The 18487-nt window shown below is 27.8% G+C and overlaps 1 pseudogene; it reads left to right on the top strand.

Annotated features, from left to right (window-relative positions):
• The first annotated feature begins 17456 nt into the window (after positions 1-17456).
• On the top strand, positions 17457-17864 carry LOC145833161 (thioredoxin domain-containing protein 17 pseudogene; annotated as a pseudogene).
• The last annotated feature ends 623 nt before the right edge of the window (positions 17865-18487 follow it).

Genomic DNA, 18487 nt, shown 5'->3' with positions numbered 1-18487 from the left:
ATCTATCACGAATGTAAACAAGAATACCGCACGTTTCTAATAAAAACTGCATAAAGTTTTTAGTAAAAATGCAAAATGTTTTCAGTAAAAGTTTTTGCATGTTTCCAGTACAAGTTATAGATTTTTACTTATGCATACTAAACTTTCATAATAAAAAAAAAACAGAATCAAAGCATCCTATCAATATTTCTACTCCTATTCTATTTCCGAAAGTTAGTAAAAGAAAATTGACCATCTAATATCAATTAGTTGTCAGCTAGTAGATGATTACTGCTTTAGTATTGAAAGCGCACATACTTCGGATCGAATTCGGCTCGCTACATCATCTAGCTCGCAAAACAACTAAAATTGATTTTTCTAAATTCGAATTTTAGTACACAGTAGTGCTGTTTTAAATATAGTTCACCTTAAATTTTTTTTTTCAATTACACGGCTTGTAAAGATTTGTTATTTTTTTGTATGTCCGGCCCGATATATAATTTATAAAAACCTGGACCGCCTGAAAAAAACAAATTTCCCCCTAATAATTGTCCCATTATATTAATGATTAAGAATGCCAACCTGTATTGAATAATATGATAAACAAATTTGAAATGTAATAAAAAATAAGTTTTAGTATTAATTATTTAAAAAAAATTAAGTTATTTTGACCCGCTTCTGGATTTGAAAAAAGTTCGTTCGCTTGACAAATAGACCTAATAGATCAATAACTCTACCTAAACTTTGTTTAAGGTTAAATTGTGCTCATCATACTGGAAAACGTAATTGTTAGAACAGTAGACGTAACCTAGGTCGCGATTTATAATACAAGTAAAACTTTTTGATTTTGTTTTTAACTGTTATTTAATGAAACTGGAATTTATAAAGCTTATTTAATACTGATTACAAATTATAATGTTTTTTTATTGAGAATATTTGATTTAGCAAAAAAAAATTTTTTTTTGATTAAAATTAAAAGCTTTTAAAATAAATTTAAAACGTTTAGGTAAGAAAGGTGAAGCCAATGTATCACGAATAAAAACAAAACTGCCGCATGTCCTCAGTGCAAAATTGCTGCATGTCCTCAGTGCAAAATTGCTGTATGTCCTCAGTACAAGATTGCCGCATGTCCTCAGTGCAAAATTGCTGTATGTCCTCAGTGCAAAATTGCCGCATGTCCTCAGTACAAGATTCTGCATGTCCTCAGTGCAAAATTGCTGTATGTCCTCAGTGCAAAATTGCCGCATGTCCTCATTACAAGATTCTGCATGTCCTCAGTGCAATATTGCTGCATGTCCTCAGTACAATATGGCTGCATGTCCTCAGTACAAGATTCTGCATGTCCTCAGTGCAAGATTGCAGCATGTTCATATTACAAGATTGTTGCTCGAATATCATTTCGCAACAAAAATTTACACCACAATCGCTTATCACATTGCTATTTATTCGCGAAGTTTAAAGAATTTAACCTTAAGTACCAATGAACTTTTTGAGCAAAACACTGTTTGCGTAATGAAATTTAATAAAAGTTAATAAAAAATGAAAGCTTTTTAAAACGGATAAGTTTTTAATATCAAGTGTTTGATTTAATATCGTACAATAAATAAAAACTTGCAATTGTTTTTTATAGAATATTTTTTTAAATAAATATAGATCAATAAAATATATGTCGAATTTTTAAAGAATTTTTTATACTTTTTATTTTCACTTTAAAACCTCTTTTAATTGCTTTTAAATACAAAAACTTATCTTAGTTCTACTAGAAAAACGTTAAAAAGATAAAAATAAAAATTTAAAGTTACTGTAAGCAGTCTTTGAGACTTTTTAAATTTGTTTTACTTCATACTTTTTAATTCATGCTAATAGTAAAGTTTTAACTTGAACTGTTTAAATGTTTTACTTATAAAATATAACTTTATTTGAACTGTTTAATTGCTTAAGTTTGGTTGTTAAGTTCGTTTGAACCCTAAATGAACTTAAGTCTGATTTATGAGTTCATTTGAACTTTTTCAATTTTAAAGTTGAAATTTTAAGTTCATTCGAACTGTTACACGTTTAAATTTTAAGTTCAATTTAACTAATTTATTATTAACCTTGTTTGGTCTTAATAACCGAGTAAACTGCTTAATCGTTATGGTACAATTCCAAATACTTCCTGAAATAAAAAACGCAGTTTTTTACATTTGCAAAAATCGCAAAAGATTGATTAGAAATAAAACATAAAATGTTTAAGTTTAGTGTTTGAAACTTTTAGATTTTTCAATCAATAAAATATTAAAAAAAACTAATTGTAAAATATGTATGTGTTTCGTTAAGTAGTTTTCTAACTTTTTTCTAACTTTAAAAGTTATTGACAGCTAGAAACGTTTGAAATTTTGTAGCCTTTATTATGTCCGCACTAAATGAATTTTTTTTTTGTTGAAAACATGTTTTTTTTATAAATTTGCTTAGTAATACTTTTAAAAAAGTACATAAAAACCTGAGCAACTACCGAGACTAAATAACTTGACTAAATTAATTGTTGCAACTAAAATTATAAGTTGTAGCTTAGTTAGATAAAAGAAATTACAAAAGCAATAATTTGTAAAACACAAGTTAAACCCCTATAGGCCATAAATTTATTATATTTTATTATGATGTTGATTCTTTTGTTATGTTTAGAATAAAATGCATTACTAAGTTCTCAACTAATTTTTTTTTAGTCTGAACAGTAAACTAAAAAAAGATAAAACGCTCACGATGTTATGAATAATTTTGTAAGAGTTTTATATTTAGCCTTAGAAAGATTCTATAAAAATATATTACGTGTGTGTTTTATAGTATATAGTATTAAGAAGCATGTTTATAAATATTTTTCAAAACGTTTAAAAAAAATTACTTTGAAAAAAACTTTATATTAAAATCTGTCCGAGCTTAACAAAAGCTCAAACTTACATAAATATTTTAAACCTGCAAATAAGCTACTAAGTTTTTTATTTTTCTTATCACTTTGCGTTTTATACCTAAACAACTTTACTGAAAACCAATCAAGACACGAGAAAACTTTTTACCGCAACTTCAATTCTTACTCAAATCTCCTTACTCTAGCGCTTTCAGACAAATGCAAACACAAGGAGAGAATTGCAAAATAGTCATTCCTGGCTGCATTCCTATAAAATAGCCGTTCTTTTTAATATTCATACAAAATAATTATCCTTTTTTAGTTCGTATAAAATAATCATTTCTTTTTATATTTTCAAAGAACTTCACCTGCCTGATTGTTGCTTCTCTTCGTCACTTACCGTGTCTTTGGTCTCAGCTGCAGAAGTTTAATTTTTATGGTCACGTTTTTGAGTTAAGTCTAAATAAAAATTTAAAATAAAGTGATTTTAAGTTATTTTTAAATATCTCAAAAAATATTGAAAGTTTTGCAAAAAAACAAAGAATTGGTTGTAGATATTGATAAAACCTTCAAAATTAATTTAAATGTTTTTCAAACTTTTATTTCTTTTTAAGATATGGTTTCTTAAAAATGTTTTTAAGAACTTCAATTGTTTTGCACCCAGTTTTTATCGAGAACCTTTGACCCACCCTTTTGGAAAGCACCTATGCTCTCATCTTTACAAGTAAAATGGTAAATTTTCCAGAATAAGTTTCTCGCAGGTCTTAGTTGTTAAATGACTGTAGTAATCAAGTAAAAAGTAGCAGCTTAAATCAAGTTTGTTATAAAACAAGCTATAATAAAAAACTACTGTCACTTTCTCTTAAATATAAAGGCCCATTTGTAAAAGTTTTTGCTTTGGTAAAGTAGAGTGTACTAGTATGAAAACTTTTTTTTTGTTTCTAAATTTTGAAAAAATCTAAGATCGAAATTATTAAAAGTTTTTTCTAACACTTAAAGTGGCTAACAACTAAAATTTTGTTAAAACTTTTTGGCTGCCAAGAATATAAAGTAACAAAAAAAACTTTTTAATTTGCCTTGCAATTATTGTGTACTAATACTAGTAAAACGAGCTAAACAAATTTACTTTAAATACATTGTTAAATATAACAACGGTACTTATTTAAGCAGCAAACTTTAAACTACTTCATGTTAAGTATAGGTATCAGTAAAGCCTCGTACTTTATAAAAAATGTAACTTATAAAGTGTTAATTAATGATTAAATCGGCTAAATAGAAGGGTAACGGTTGTTTTAGTTGATATATATTTTGCTAAAGTTATGATATTAAAATATCTGTAAAGATTTTACTTTAGCAAAGTCGTATCTTCTGCTATATAAACTTTTTAATGTATCAATAACCAAAATAAATTTGAAAGTATTTTTATTTAAATAAATAAAAATTGTATGTAAAAGCGTAAACAAATAAATGTTAATCACTTGTTTTAAAATTGATAACAATTAAAACAGTTTTTCAGGTAATAGTTTGGAAGTACTAAATCATAAAACTTTGTTTGCTTTCATAATTTTATTCAAAACTTGCCATACCTAAACTAACGTTTCATTTGAGAAAATTTTACTTAAACTTACCATGTTTTCAGACCAATAAAACTTTAATAACCGAACAAATTGTTCAATTGTTAGTTAAAGATCTGATAACTTCCTTTCAACTTTGAACCGCAGCTTTAATAGATGGCCAGCAATTGAAATTAAATCTGCTCAATGAAAGGTGCAAAAACTGTTTTAACTTATTTTTCTGCATTGATACACGGATAACAAGTACCACCTTAAAATTTACAATTAGATTGTATGTAACGATCAAAATCAGCAAAATACGACTGAAGAAAGTTTTATTAAAATATCTGTAATCATTAAATGTTACAATTACATTTTTCGATAAATTTAAATTTTATAAGTTTTATACACTTACAGGTACTTATTTAACTAAGTAAAGCGCATTTAAAAATTACTTTCTACTATTATGGCTGTGCGTGCAACAAAAAGATTTTTTTTTAAAGAATTAAACGATTCTTTTAGTTAAAATCTACAAGGATTTTACTTTATTTTACGATCTTGTAGTTGTGATAAATTACATTGCATTAAAACGTGTTACAATTGTAGTAATTATTTTTGTTCAATAAATCGTATCAAAAACTTACGCGCAGTTCCGAGTAAGTTGTCATGCAACATACCAACTACTAGTTCAGAGGCTACCTAATTGTGCACAAAGTATATTTTGGGGTTGCACGAACTCTGTTTTAGAGTGCATGAAAAACTATTCTAAAACTTAAAGTTTACACAAGAAGTTCTGGAGTTCATTATGAAGAACTAAATAAAAAGTCCTAAGTGTATTTAAAGCAAGTTCTGAAACTTAAACTAGACATGCTGAAGTTATTAATGAAGCCAAAAAAAAAGTTCTCAAGTGTTTTTAAGGCTTTTGACATTACCCATTCTTGATGAAGAGCACATCTATTTTTCTATTTGGGGTGTGCACCCACAGTGTGTTTGGGGTGTACACAGGTTTTAATTAGCTTGATAACCACTGTACTAGTTAATTATAACTTTATTTTCAAACTAAAAACTTGTGACAATTTAATGATAAACTTTAATATGTTAAAACAAAGGTACGATTAGAATAAAATGCCAAACTAAAAAAAAAAGACTAAAGGTAAATGACAATAAATAGTTTAAGAAATTTTTGTACAAGAGTTGATTAAAACTTACAAATTAAAAAAACATCTTAGAGTTTGAGTGTTAATAAACTTGTTAACAAAGGTATTATTTTTCAATTCTACATTTAATTAAGTTTATAATGATAACCCATTGAAATGATTCAAACAAAATAAGTTGCAATTTGTCTTTATTTGTTCTTCAACTTACAAAACAAACGTTAAACATTCGCAGCATCAAATGAAAAAACGTATAAATCCAACTGAATATTTTCGAGAAAAAAGCTAAAATTATTCAAAAATGAAAAACCGGGATGGAAACTCAAAAAAAATGCCAAAATGTCCGTTTCAGCTCCTAGTTGCAGGGCTGCACGTTGCATTGCCTCTGCTTGGGCGGGTCACACTCGGTGTCGCCCTCGGCCTTCCACGTCACCACGCTTGTCTGCATCCCGCCCCCACACGTGACGTCACAATCGGCCCAGCTCCACTCGCACGGGATTTCCCCATCGTGATCGTCTATAAAAATATTTTTTGTAATTGATAGAAAAAGAAATAGAATTTATTAAATCGTTTGTCATAAACTATTTTGATATAATTTTTTTTCCATCTTTGTTATGATCGTCTGAATCACCGTATTAGACAGTACTACATATTAAAACTGTTATACTGTCAACTAAACTAAAAATAAGTATACTTTAGTCCACAAAAACAAGAACAAAATTACTTTGATCAGTAGGTTTTCTTCTCCTTCTCCTTCTAGCTTCACTTCCATCATAAACAACATTATTTTCTACTTCATCTTCTCCTTGATTGTACCAATCGTTATGATCGTCTGAAGAAATATTTAAAGTGTCTTATTACCTACTTAACTAAAAATAAGTCTACCTTTGTTAAAATAAAATTACTTTGATCAGTAGGTCTTCTTCTCCTTCTTCTAGCTTCACTTCCATCATAAACAACATTATTTTCTACTTCATCTTCTCCTTGATTGTACCAATCGTTATGATCGTCTGAAGAAATATTTAAAGTGTCTTATTACCTACTTAACTAAAAATAAGTCTACCTTTATTAAAATAAAATTACTTTGATCAGTAGGTTTTCTTCTCCTTCTCCTTCTAGCTTCACTTCCATCATAAACAACATTATTTTCTACTTCATCTTCTCCTTGATTGTACCAATCGTTATGATCGTCTGAAGAAATATTTAAAGTGTCTTATTACCTACTTAACTAAAAATAAGTCTATCTTTATTAAAATAAAATTACTTTGATCAGTAGGTCTTCTTCTCCTTCTTCTAGCTTCACTTCCATCATAAACAACATTATTTTCTACTTCATCTTCTCCTTGATTGTACCAATCGTTATGATCGTCTGAAGAAATATTTAAAGTGTCTTATTACCTACTTAACTAAAAATAAGTCTACCTTTATTAAAATAAAATTACTTTGATCAGTAGGTCTTCTTCTCCTTCTTCTAGCTTCACTTCCATCATAAACAACATTATTTTCTACTTCATCTTCTCCTTGATTGTACCAATCGTTATGATCGTCTGAAGAAATATTTAAAGTGTCTTATTACCTACTTAACTAAAAATAAGTCTACCTTTATTAAAATAAAATTACTTTGATCAGTAGGTTTTCTTCTCCTTCTCCTTCTAGCTTCACTTCCATCATAAACAACATTATTTTCTACTTCATCTTCTCCTTGATTGTACCAATCGTTATGATCGTCTGAAGAAATATTTAAAGTGTCTTATTACCTACTTAACTAAAAATAAGTCTACCTTTATTAAAATAAAATTACTTTGATCAGTAGGTCTCCTTCTCCTTCTTCTAGCTTCACTTCCATCATAAACAACATTATTTTCTACTTCATCTTCTCCTTGATTGTAATCGTTATGATCGTCTGAAGAAATATTTAAAGTGTTTTATTACCTACTTAACTAAAAATAAGTCTACCTTTATTATAACAAAATTACTTTGATCAGTAGGTTTTCTTCTCCTTCTCCTTCTAGCTTCACTTCCATCATAAACAACATTATTTTCTACTTCATCTTCTCCTTGATTGTACCAATCGTTATGATCGTCTGAAGAAATATTTAAAGTGTCTTATTACCTACTTAACTAAAAATAAGTCTACCTTTATTAAAATAAAATTACTTTGATCAGTAGGTCTTCTTCTCCTTCTTCTAGCTTCACTTCCATCATAAACAACATTATTTTCTACTTCATCTTCTCGATCATAATCGTTATGATCGTCTGAACCATGGTCTCGAGCGGCCTCCTTGTCAGCTAAATCTGCGAGAAAAAGTTTATTGTTGCTGTTTGTTTTTGTATTTAAAGCTTGGAAGTTATTGAGACTTTTTGAGTGTACAAAAAATGGGTGCAGTTACTCTTTTCTTGCTGTAGCATCAATTCCTTACTAATCATTTACAAAGGCAAAAACAAATCAGAAAAAAAAATACAGTTTCTAAAACATGCTACATAATTTAAAAAAAAATGTTTTTAAGCAACTTTTAATTTCTAAAAAGTTTGAAACATAATTTTATTTTTGGTTATAATTTAGTTTCGAACAAAAACTATTTTAGATTTGATATAGTTTTCTAGGTTTATCTACTTTTTGGATTTTTGCAATTAAGCTTAGAATTGAAAAAAGAACTTCTTAATAGAATGTTATACTTAAACAATTTCTTTTACTCATTTGAATAACTGTATTTAAGTTCAAAGTAGTTTGCTTTACAAATAAAAATAATAATTTTTACAGCTAAATGAATATCATACACACTTACTTGCGTAATTAAATAGTTGAGCGTAAATAAAAGCTTACTTTTTAACATAATTAAAAAAAGCTAAACAGATTTTTAAAAAGCTTTTCTGTTTAACTTTAAAGTAACTGCATATTGTAATTAAGTTGAATAAACAAGGTTTATTTTAGAGAAGAATTATTTTGCAATGTGTTTAAGCAGAGTTTATTTTTTCATTTTCACACACTTGGTACAAATTACTCAAACAACCATATAACGTTAAACAATTAACAAATAAACAAATACCGCCCATTTACTAGCTAACAAGTCATTTAACTATTCGCGCTCTTACTATCTTTTGCCTCTTGTTGGTGATACCCCCAGCTTTAAGAAATCCTGATTAAAAAATTGGAAACAGTCAGGTAACTTCTTATAATTAAACTTACTTTTGCCATCCGACAGCTTTTCATCTTTTGCTACGGAGGCTGTGGTGAAGTTGACGGCAAGGAATGCAGCGAAAACCCCGAAGAAAATGACGAATATCGACAGTTTGTTGAACATGCTACCAGGTCTGAAGTTAAACTTTGTTTATTGTGTAGAACTTTTTTTCCTGCGGAGTTTCTCAACCACCATTAATTTGTTATCAACTTGCAAGTTAGTTGTATAGCAAGAAATATGTTAAGGTTGTGACTACAAACAACTTATCCACGCTTATATAAGCTATGTTGAATAAAACTTCTAACAACAAGGTGATTTTCGATGCCCCCCTTCATTACTTATTGAGGTTTTTTAATGACCAATCAAACAATTAAAAGAAAAACCCAAACACAATATGTTGAGCGTACGTACATTATGACTTAATATTAATAAAACAAACATAGCTAACGACTTCCTGTAGTTTATTAAGTTTTAATACATGTTTACTTTTAAACAGATAAAAATACAAATACTTTGATTTTCTCAACGAAAATTACCTGAAATTTAATTTTGTAATAAATTTATTTTGTTTGGTATTTTCCAGTTTGTACGAACAGCCTTTTTGCCTTTTTAGATATTTTTTGAGAACTTTTATATAAACATTTTGTAAAAACATACTTTAAAGTTTAAAATTATTAGGAAATACTTTTTAAGTAAAATATTAATTAAAACTAAAACTGATTCCCGTTTAAATACTTTTAAAATGTAGTTTAAAACTGATATTTTAAAGTAAAAAAAAAAACTTAAATGTTTTACTTGACAACTTTGTTTTTTTTTTACTCACCTATAGCTATATGACTTCATAACTAACTTGTGTAACTTTTAACATTAATTTTAACACTTTTTTAAGTGGTCAGATTATTATTCGTTAAAACAGCTATCAAGATAAAATCGTCATTTTATGCATTTCCTGTAGAACGTCAAATACGTTTTATTTTTATTTCATAGTTTTTCACTAATGTATGTATATTATTATTTGTCTGCTTTTTTAGAAAATATCAATTATAAACAATAAGGTCAAGGTAGAAAATTTTTTTGTAAAGTTATCTTTGTAACATAGATTTGGATATTTAGTAGTAAAATAACCATCCAGTAAAAAAGACATGGGTATGTAGCTTAAAAATATACTACTTTTATTTTAATTTCTAATTCAACTTTTTTTATTAACTTCAATGAAATTACAAGTGAATTTTTGGTATAAATTTATATCTATTTTAAGTATAGGGTAGTTTGTGTAAAATCAGAAAAATAATCTAAATTTAAGGATTCAAACTAAGCAATAAAGCGTTTAGTTAAATATTTCTTTAAATAAGCTTACAAATTGTAAAATACTCAAAATTTCAAAGATTAGTATTCATATTTTTCATACTGATTTTTAATAAAGGAACAATTTGAACTATTATTTTTAAAATACAGTCGTTTTTCACTTTTTAATGATAACTTCATAATTTTAATTTTTCCCGGACAAGACGTTAAAAGGTACCCAAGTGGTGTACGACCTGTTCACGTTCACCAGGTCCTAGGAGCAAATTATTTTGAGCGCTCTTTATGTTTGTCGTTCGATAAACAATTTTAGTTTATGTTATTTTTTGATTAGCTGAAGACACTGGTTAGTGTATTTGGTTTGAAACCTAAACTGACAGGTGTTTGTGCTCCTTGGTAGTATGAAGTTTATCCTGTTCAAGATTAATAAATATTGGAAGAAATGGTTTGTTTATTCAACTAATTATAATAAGCATTAAAAAGAATTTAAGTATTTCAATTAGCAAATATTTTCACAGTTTTATTTGTTCGAAACTTTACCGTTTTCAGATTAAAAAACATATTTACATGGTTAACTGTTATTAAAGTTAATAGATTAAATAAACTTAAACTACTTTAATTGAGTTTTAATGTTGTATTTACAAAATCTCAATATAGTTTATGATTAAGTTGTTTGAAAATTAATTTTCTTTTTAAACTTTTCTGAAATATAACCTTTACTTTCTAAATTAGTTTTAAATTACTAAAATCATTTCAGTTCTAATAATTTTTTTTAAACCAAGAATAAAAACATTAAAATATTATCAATTTATATACTTACAATTAATTTAGATTACGAACTTTCCTTTCAAAGTACATACTTATGATATGGAATTTTTAGTTTGGCAACATACAGTACAAGATACTTTTTTTAGCTTCTACAGAAATAAACTTATCGCTTTGTTGTATCTAAAAAGTATAAAGCTAGTTATTTTTGATCTGAAAAAAAAGTTAATAACAAAAAGATTATTTAAAATTTAAAAAAAACAATTAGTCGAAGAACTTATTTAGCAACACTGGTTCTACCTAAAGGTATTATCAAGCTGTAAGCTCTTGAATTTGGTTAAACAATTAACATAAGGTTTTTTATAATTATTAGTAACTAAATATATAGTTCTATATAAAAACTAAGTGAATAATAAATTTTCAGAGTTTACAGCTTGATAACACATTTAAGCATAAATACTGTTGCTATATAAGCTCTTTGAACAGTTATTTACTAGTCTCCTATTTTGTTTAGACCTCTAAAGTTAGTAGTAAAACGTTCTCTGCACGTTAAAGAAATTAACAAAAAGGAAACAACCAACTAAACAAATTTACTCTAAACAATTTACCATAACATTAAAGTGTTTATTTTCTATAGATTCAAAGACTAACAAGTGTTTTTTAAATGGTTAGTGTTTTGAAATCATCTTAAAAAATTGACATTAAGTTTCTTTTTGTTTTCTAGTTTTTTAATTTGTAATCTTACTTTTAAGCAATTAAAAATTTTTTCTAAGTTTTCAAAAAGATAGCAACACAATTCTTTAAGGTTTTAGAAGTTTAAAAAGTATCATTTCAAACCTACTTATAATTAGGTTTACACTAAATTATAAAGTAAGTTTGAACTTACGCGTAAAGTAAAAAAGAATATTTAGTTAATTATTCAACAATTGAACTTTCTACTAAAGTTTTATTTTGCTATAAACAGCTAAAAAGCTGCATTAATGCCGTTTTGATGAAAAAAAGTATATTTAATTTTTTAAAACAATTGTCAACTTACTTTAAGTCGTTCAAGTCGTCAAACCTAGACAGCAAAGTAATCATATAAATCTCACAAGTATTTGCTATTGGTACATATTATTTACATCTAACAACAGTTAGGTTTTAGTAAATATTAATAATATATACAAGTACTAAATTTTCGATCACTTAAACCTTCTATCAAACTTATTTTTCAAATAACAGCTAGAGCCAGTTAAAAACGTAACAATTCCAGAAGGCAGAAGATTTATTTTATTTCGAAGCTGCTTATTTCTTTAATGAAAAATGCTTCGTTTGCTTTACAATAATGTATTAGTTTAATAAATGTTTTATCAATCAATATGCTTCAGCATTTAACATACGTCCGAAATTAAAAATTACAGTTATTGTAATGGCATTGATTATCTAATTTACTTAAATATTTTCGATTAAGTAAACATCGATTGAAGTTTTTTCGCTCTTTATTTACATAAAACAGCCGACAAAAAGAAAATTAGTGTGATTAACAAAAAAAAAATCGAAAATTTAAAACAAAGAAGTAATTTTAATTAAATTTTCAACACTAAAATAAGATAAGTTCAAAATTATAATAGTAAAAATAGTTTGCTTATGACTTGTTAATTAACTCAGTTTTTTGAGAAAAGTACTAAAACTAAAATGACAAACACGACAAAAATGACAAAAACTGGAGCAACTATCGAATCGAACCCTTGGTATCTTATCATTTTTTCTTCCAATTTTACCAACTTTTTTTCAAAAAAAACCGTGGTCACTAGTTTTGAACAAAAGTTTTGTGATACAGCAGCAGTTTTTGTTTGAAAATCTGAATAACTACCATTTTGCGGATCACCAGAGTGATCCTTTTCCCTGGATGACAATCTTTAGGAGCTGGAATGATCTTCAACCCCAGCTAAAATCTTCTTCATCATCGATACTGTGCTTTCCAGTTTCGCCAATTTGTTTTCCAACTTACTAACTTTCCTGAAGAGGACTGAACCAGAACTGAGCCGTCCAATAGAAGCAATCGGTTGATTCGAAGAGGAGCTACTAGTATTTGAAGTATATGAAATAGTGTTCATGGGTGGGTTGTATACATAATCAGGGGGGACACTAGCTCGTGGGTCGCCATTTTTAGCATATGCTAAGGAAGAGAATGGCCCAATAATATCACACAAGTTCTTATTTTCTGTCTCTACTGTTTCCTCTTCTTTGTTCTGCGGAATTCGAGTATTCTGTGAACAAGAACTTGGTTGAATGAGCCGTTGGTTTCTACTAAAAGTAATTGCTGGGTTACTAGTTTGTAAATCAACAACTTTAGATGGTCTAAAAATGGATAAGGAACTCTGGCGGCCAGTGGCTTTTAGTTTGCGTTTGGCTAACTACTTTTTATGTTCCTTTGCTACTTTTTCAAGCCTAGCAAGTAAAGGATCTTCATCAGTGTATTTAACAGCAGAATTTGACGAACTACTTTGAATGAACGTTAGTCTGCGTGTCAAAAAATGTGAATTGCTTTCAACATTGGATGACGACCCACCTGGATTGCCAACACTACCAACGGAATCGTTCTAAAGAGTTAAGTTGTTTTTATTATCAACATCTTTATCAGATTTCAGTTGTTTTTCACTTTCAACACCTTTATCAGGTTTCAGCTGCTTTTCACTTTCAATATTTTTATCAGGTTTCAGCTGCTTTTCACTTTCAATATTTTTATCTGATTTCAGTTGTTTTTTACTCTTAATATTGTTTTCAGATTTCAGCTGCTTTTCACTTTCAATATTTTTATCAGGTTTCAGCTGCTTTTCACTTTCAATATTTTTATCAGATTTCAGTTGTTTTTTACTCTTAATATTTTTATCAGATTTCAGCTGCTTTTCACTTTCAATATTTTTTCAGGTTTCAGCTGCTTTTCACTTTCAATATTTTTATCAGGTTTCAGCTGCTTTTCACTTTCAATATTTCTATCAGGTTTCAGCTGCTTTTCACTTTCAATATTTTTATCAGGTTTCAGCTGCTTTTCACTTTCAATATTTTTATCTGATTTCAGTTGTTTTTCACTTTCAATATTTTTATCAGGTTTCAGCTGCTTTTCACTTTCAATATTTTTATCAGATTTCAGCTGCTTTTCACTTTCAATATTTTTATCAGGTTTCAGCTGCTTTTCACTTTCAATATTTTTATCTGATTTCAGTTGTTTTTTACTCTTAATATTGTTTTCAGATTTCAGCTGCTTTTCACTTTCAATATTTTTATCTGATTTCAGTTGTTTTTTACTCTTAATATTGTTTTCAGATTTCAGCTGCTTTTCACTTTCAATATTTTTATCTGATTTCAGTTGTTTTTTACTCTTAATATTTTTATCAGGTTTCAGCTGCTTTTCACTTTCAATATTTTTATCTGATTTCAGTTGTTTTTCACTTTCAATATTTTTATCAGGTTTCAGCTGCTTTTCACTTTCAATATTTTTATCAGATTTCAGCTGCTTTTCACTTTCAATATTTTTATCAGGTTTCAGCTGCTTTTCACTTTCAATATTTCTATCAGGTTTCAGCTGCTTTTCACTTTCAATATTTTTATCAGGTTTCAGCTGCTTTTCACTTTCAATATTTTTATCTGATTTCAGTTGTTTTTCACTTTCAATATTTTCATCAGGTTTCAGCTGCTTTTCACTTTCAATATTTTTATCAGATTTCAGCTGCTTTTCACTTTCAATATTTTTATCAGGTTTCAGCTGCTTTTCACTTTCAATATTTTTATCTGATTTCAGTTGTTTTTTACTCTTAATATTGTTTTCAGATTTCAGCTGCTTTTCACTTTCAATATTTTTATCTGATTTCAGTTGTTTTTTACTCTTAATATTGTTTTCAGATTTCAGCTGCTTTTCACTTTCAATATTTTTATCAGATTTCAGTTGTTTTTACGTGACATGGCGACTTTTAAATGGGAAAAGGAGACAACAACGAGCTGTGAAAAATGTATAAGGAATTAATATTATAAAAGGATACTTTGTGGAAAACGAAATACTTCAATATTTAAGACGGAGCTAAACAAACAATTAAACATTTGTAGATTTAGTTTAATAAACACATTTTTCCTAACTTAGATAACATATTAAGTTATGTTACACAGCTTGCACTTAGATTTAAAGAAGAACTTTAAAAACGTGTTTTATAAAATCTTTTAAATATGATATAAATAATATATTATTACAAAAAGCATACACCTATGAAAAAAGTTAAACAGTATAATAAATTATGAATGCCTTTGCTAATTTTGGCTAATTATACTTGATAAGTTATTAAAGTATTAGTCTAAGAAAGTTGATAAAATATTGAAATTAAATAACTTTTTTATACTGAGCCAAATTAACTAAAAACTAGTGAAAATAATGTACTATTATCATTAAACTCATGTTGACTATTTATTTTTTACAATCATTTTTTACAAAAAGGGATTCTTTATTTAAAAACACCAAAAACTGCAACAGTATCTAAAACAGAGATTAAAGTTTCTAATTATATACAAAGTAACTCTTAAAAAATATTTGGTTCAAGATTTGCAAGTTACATCAATTGGTTAGCGCTAGATTGATATCTCATTTTAAACGCGAAACTTTTACGATTCATATGTATGCACTTTAAAAACGTTTTTTTTTTTAATTAAATTTGAAGTTTAGATTAATTAAGATATTTAGTTTATAAGTAATAAGATGTTAGAGATATCTAAAATTATAATACTATGTTTTATTACACCTAGATAACCTTGTTTTAATATTAAATTATTAAAGATCCTTTTGTTTAAAGTATAATAAAAAGTTCGAAATGTTTAAAGTATTTATCAAGTAAAATACATCTTAGAAACAGTTAACTTACAATTTTAAAAATATATATAATAAAGTTTATTTGTAAGCTTTTTTAACTACCACTTTAAACTTATTTCTAAGACACAATTTTGTCTCACATTAAACTTATAACACAAACTATTTTTATTATCACTAGTTTTTCTGGAAAAAAAAGATCTACAATTGCAAATTAAAGAAACAGAAGTTATAGTCCATTAACGCCGAGAAGTTAGACAAAAAAAGGCTAAAAAGATTTATTGCAGTAGCTAGTTTGCTTTTGAAAAAAAAACGTTTTTGATATTTTTTACGCTTGTGGTTTAATAACCACCTCTCTAACAGATAATTTATATTCAGAAAATATCTCATACCTTATTTAAATCTACTATTTAACTTTTACTTTATCGGTCTTAGTTTTTCACTTTTTGTAACCAGTTTTAACGTATTAAGAAAAATCACGGAGACGTTTGTGTTTGTTCTAAAACTTAGTTTCGCAATAGAATTCTATTAAACTACTATTATTCTTTAATGTTAAAAAACTTTAAACTTTTTGTTTTTCGATTTTATACTGATGAAACAATTACAAGTTTAGCGGTACATAAATCAAATGTATTAAAATGGTTTATATTAAAAACATAAATTGTACGTCAGTTTCAAACTTAACACAAAATATATTTTACAGTTTAAATATTTGTTTACGTAAATAGTTTTTAGACTCTATAAAAAGAAAAAAATATACATAAATTAATTATAACAGTAAAAGCAACAAAAATTAACATAAACATGAAATTTAGAAAACAACAATTTGTTGTAAACAGCATTGACAATAACGTTTGTATTCTGAAATTTATTGTGAATAAAAGTAAACAAAAATTTTGCAATTATCATACTATAAAACATTTCTAAATTGAGTTAAACAAATAAGTTATTATTTTGATTGAATTTTGTAATATGTAAACTTTTTATTGTAAAACGTTTATAGGCAATAACTGATAATCGCTAATACTCTTTTCACAGCGAATAGCTAATATTTATTTATATATAATAAAAAATTGGGTATATTCCGGTATAATTTAAACCTAACAGATTTTTTCAAATAATAATTTATACTTGAATTAATTATGTAATAGTCATGTTTTTATTCATTAAATTTCATTATCTAACAAAATATCATGAATTTTTTTTACAAAAGTTTTTGATCCCTCTCATTTAGCGCGTACTATATCGATATCCTTACTTAAGAAGCAAGAAAAAAATAGACCTGAATAAAATTGATTCAGATGGAAAACAGGAAGATAAGAATTGATCGATTTGGAATTTAGTTTAATTGAAAACAACTGAATAAAAACTGACTCAGGGATAAACAAACTATATTGAAATTAATATAACGCCGTTAAAAAACTTTACATTATTAACTTGACTTTTATTCAAGGGTAAAAAATAAACACGTTTTCTCAAGCAATCTGCAACTACTTATTGTACTTTAGTGTATTTTGATTAAGATTATTTCTATGGCCATACAAACTTGTTTTTATTAGTTACTTTTTAATTTTAAATGCAAACGTGCAGGAATACAAAGATCTGCAAAAAGCTTGTCTTCTTTGAACCTTGTAAAAAACTATAGAAAAATCAATTTATTATGATTACCAGCTTATTATGACGTATTTGTATTTGCAAAATCTTTATTTATACAAACACGTCGTTTGTCTTTCAGTTGTTTGTTTCTTTGTAACAATTGTTGTTGGTATTTCATCTGTTAGTCCTTTTTTCAACTTTGCTGCATTCATAATGATGTCTTTCTTCGCAAGCACCGGCAGAAGCAAGAACCGAACCATCACGGCTCACGGCTACCAGGAGTTCAGCGAAAAAGTCAACTCGCCCGAGCTGGAAGGCAAGAAAGTCTACTGCCTGTTCGTGGCGGACACCGACCCTCACACCAACCGGAGCTGGTGCCCGGACACGGACCGATACGCTCCGGTGGTCACCGACATCTGGGCAGAAACGGACGACGACCAGGCGGTGCTGGTCAAGTGCTTCGTGGGCGACAGGAGCTACTGGAAGGGGAGGGGCAACGAGTTCAGGAGCGACCCGAAGCTGAAGCTGAGCGGGGTGCCGACGCTGATGAGGTGGGGACGAAAGAAGAAGCTGGCGGAGGGGCAGCTGACCGAAAGCAAGGTAAGAGCCATGCTGGCGGAGTGAGCATGAAGTTTGGAGTCTCGAAGAACAACTTTGGAACGAATTTGTTTTGCGTTTGTTTCTGGAATAAAATTCTCGGTGTTAATTTTGTTGAAAAATTATCTTTAATTTCGATGTTTAATTTTAAACTTAAATTTTTTAATCGATCGTTGGTAGTTTTATAAAATTATCCCCCGGTAAAACGTTTTTGTTGTAGTTTCTTCGGTTTATAATATGCTCTCATATAAAATAGTTTTTACACCACAGTAACAAATAATAATTAATTTACTTAAACTATCTTTTATACAATTTCTTAGTTTTGTATTTTCAAGCCATTGGTGATTACTAAAGAGTTGTACTTTGAATCTATTACTAAACAGCCGTTAGTTAAGTTACAATTACAATTGTAAGATTACTAGTATTATAGTTAAAAATTATGCCGCTTATACTAAAGTTTTCTCGAGGTAGCCGTGAGTTTTGATCATTTGGGTCTTACTCCTGTCGTTTGCGAAGAAGTACAGCATTTTGAATACAGCAAAGTTATTAAAAGCATAAGAAAAAAAAAAAGAAATATTATATGCCTTTGGAAAATCGGTTTTTGACAACAATTAGAACAAGAAACATGTAAAAGACAAAACATGTGAAAG

Source organism: Thalia democratica, chromosome 4 (genome assembly GCF_965202585.1).
Source record: "Thalia democratica chromosome 4, ktThaDemo2.hap1.1, whole genome shotgun sequence".
In the NCBI taxonomy this organism is placed as follows: Eukaryota; Metazoa; Chordata; class Thaliacea; order Salpida; family Salpidae; genus Thalia; species Thalia democratica.
Note: the sequence above shows the minus strand (reverse complement) of the source record. Positions and strands in the feature narration are given on the sequence as shown.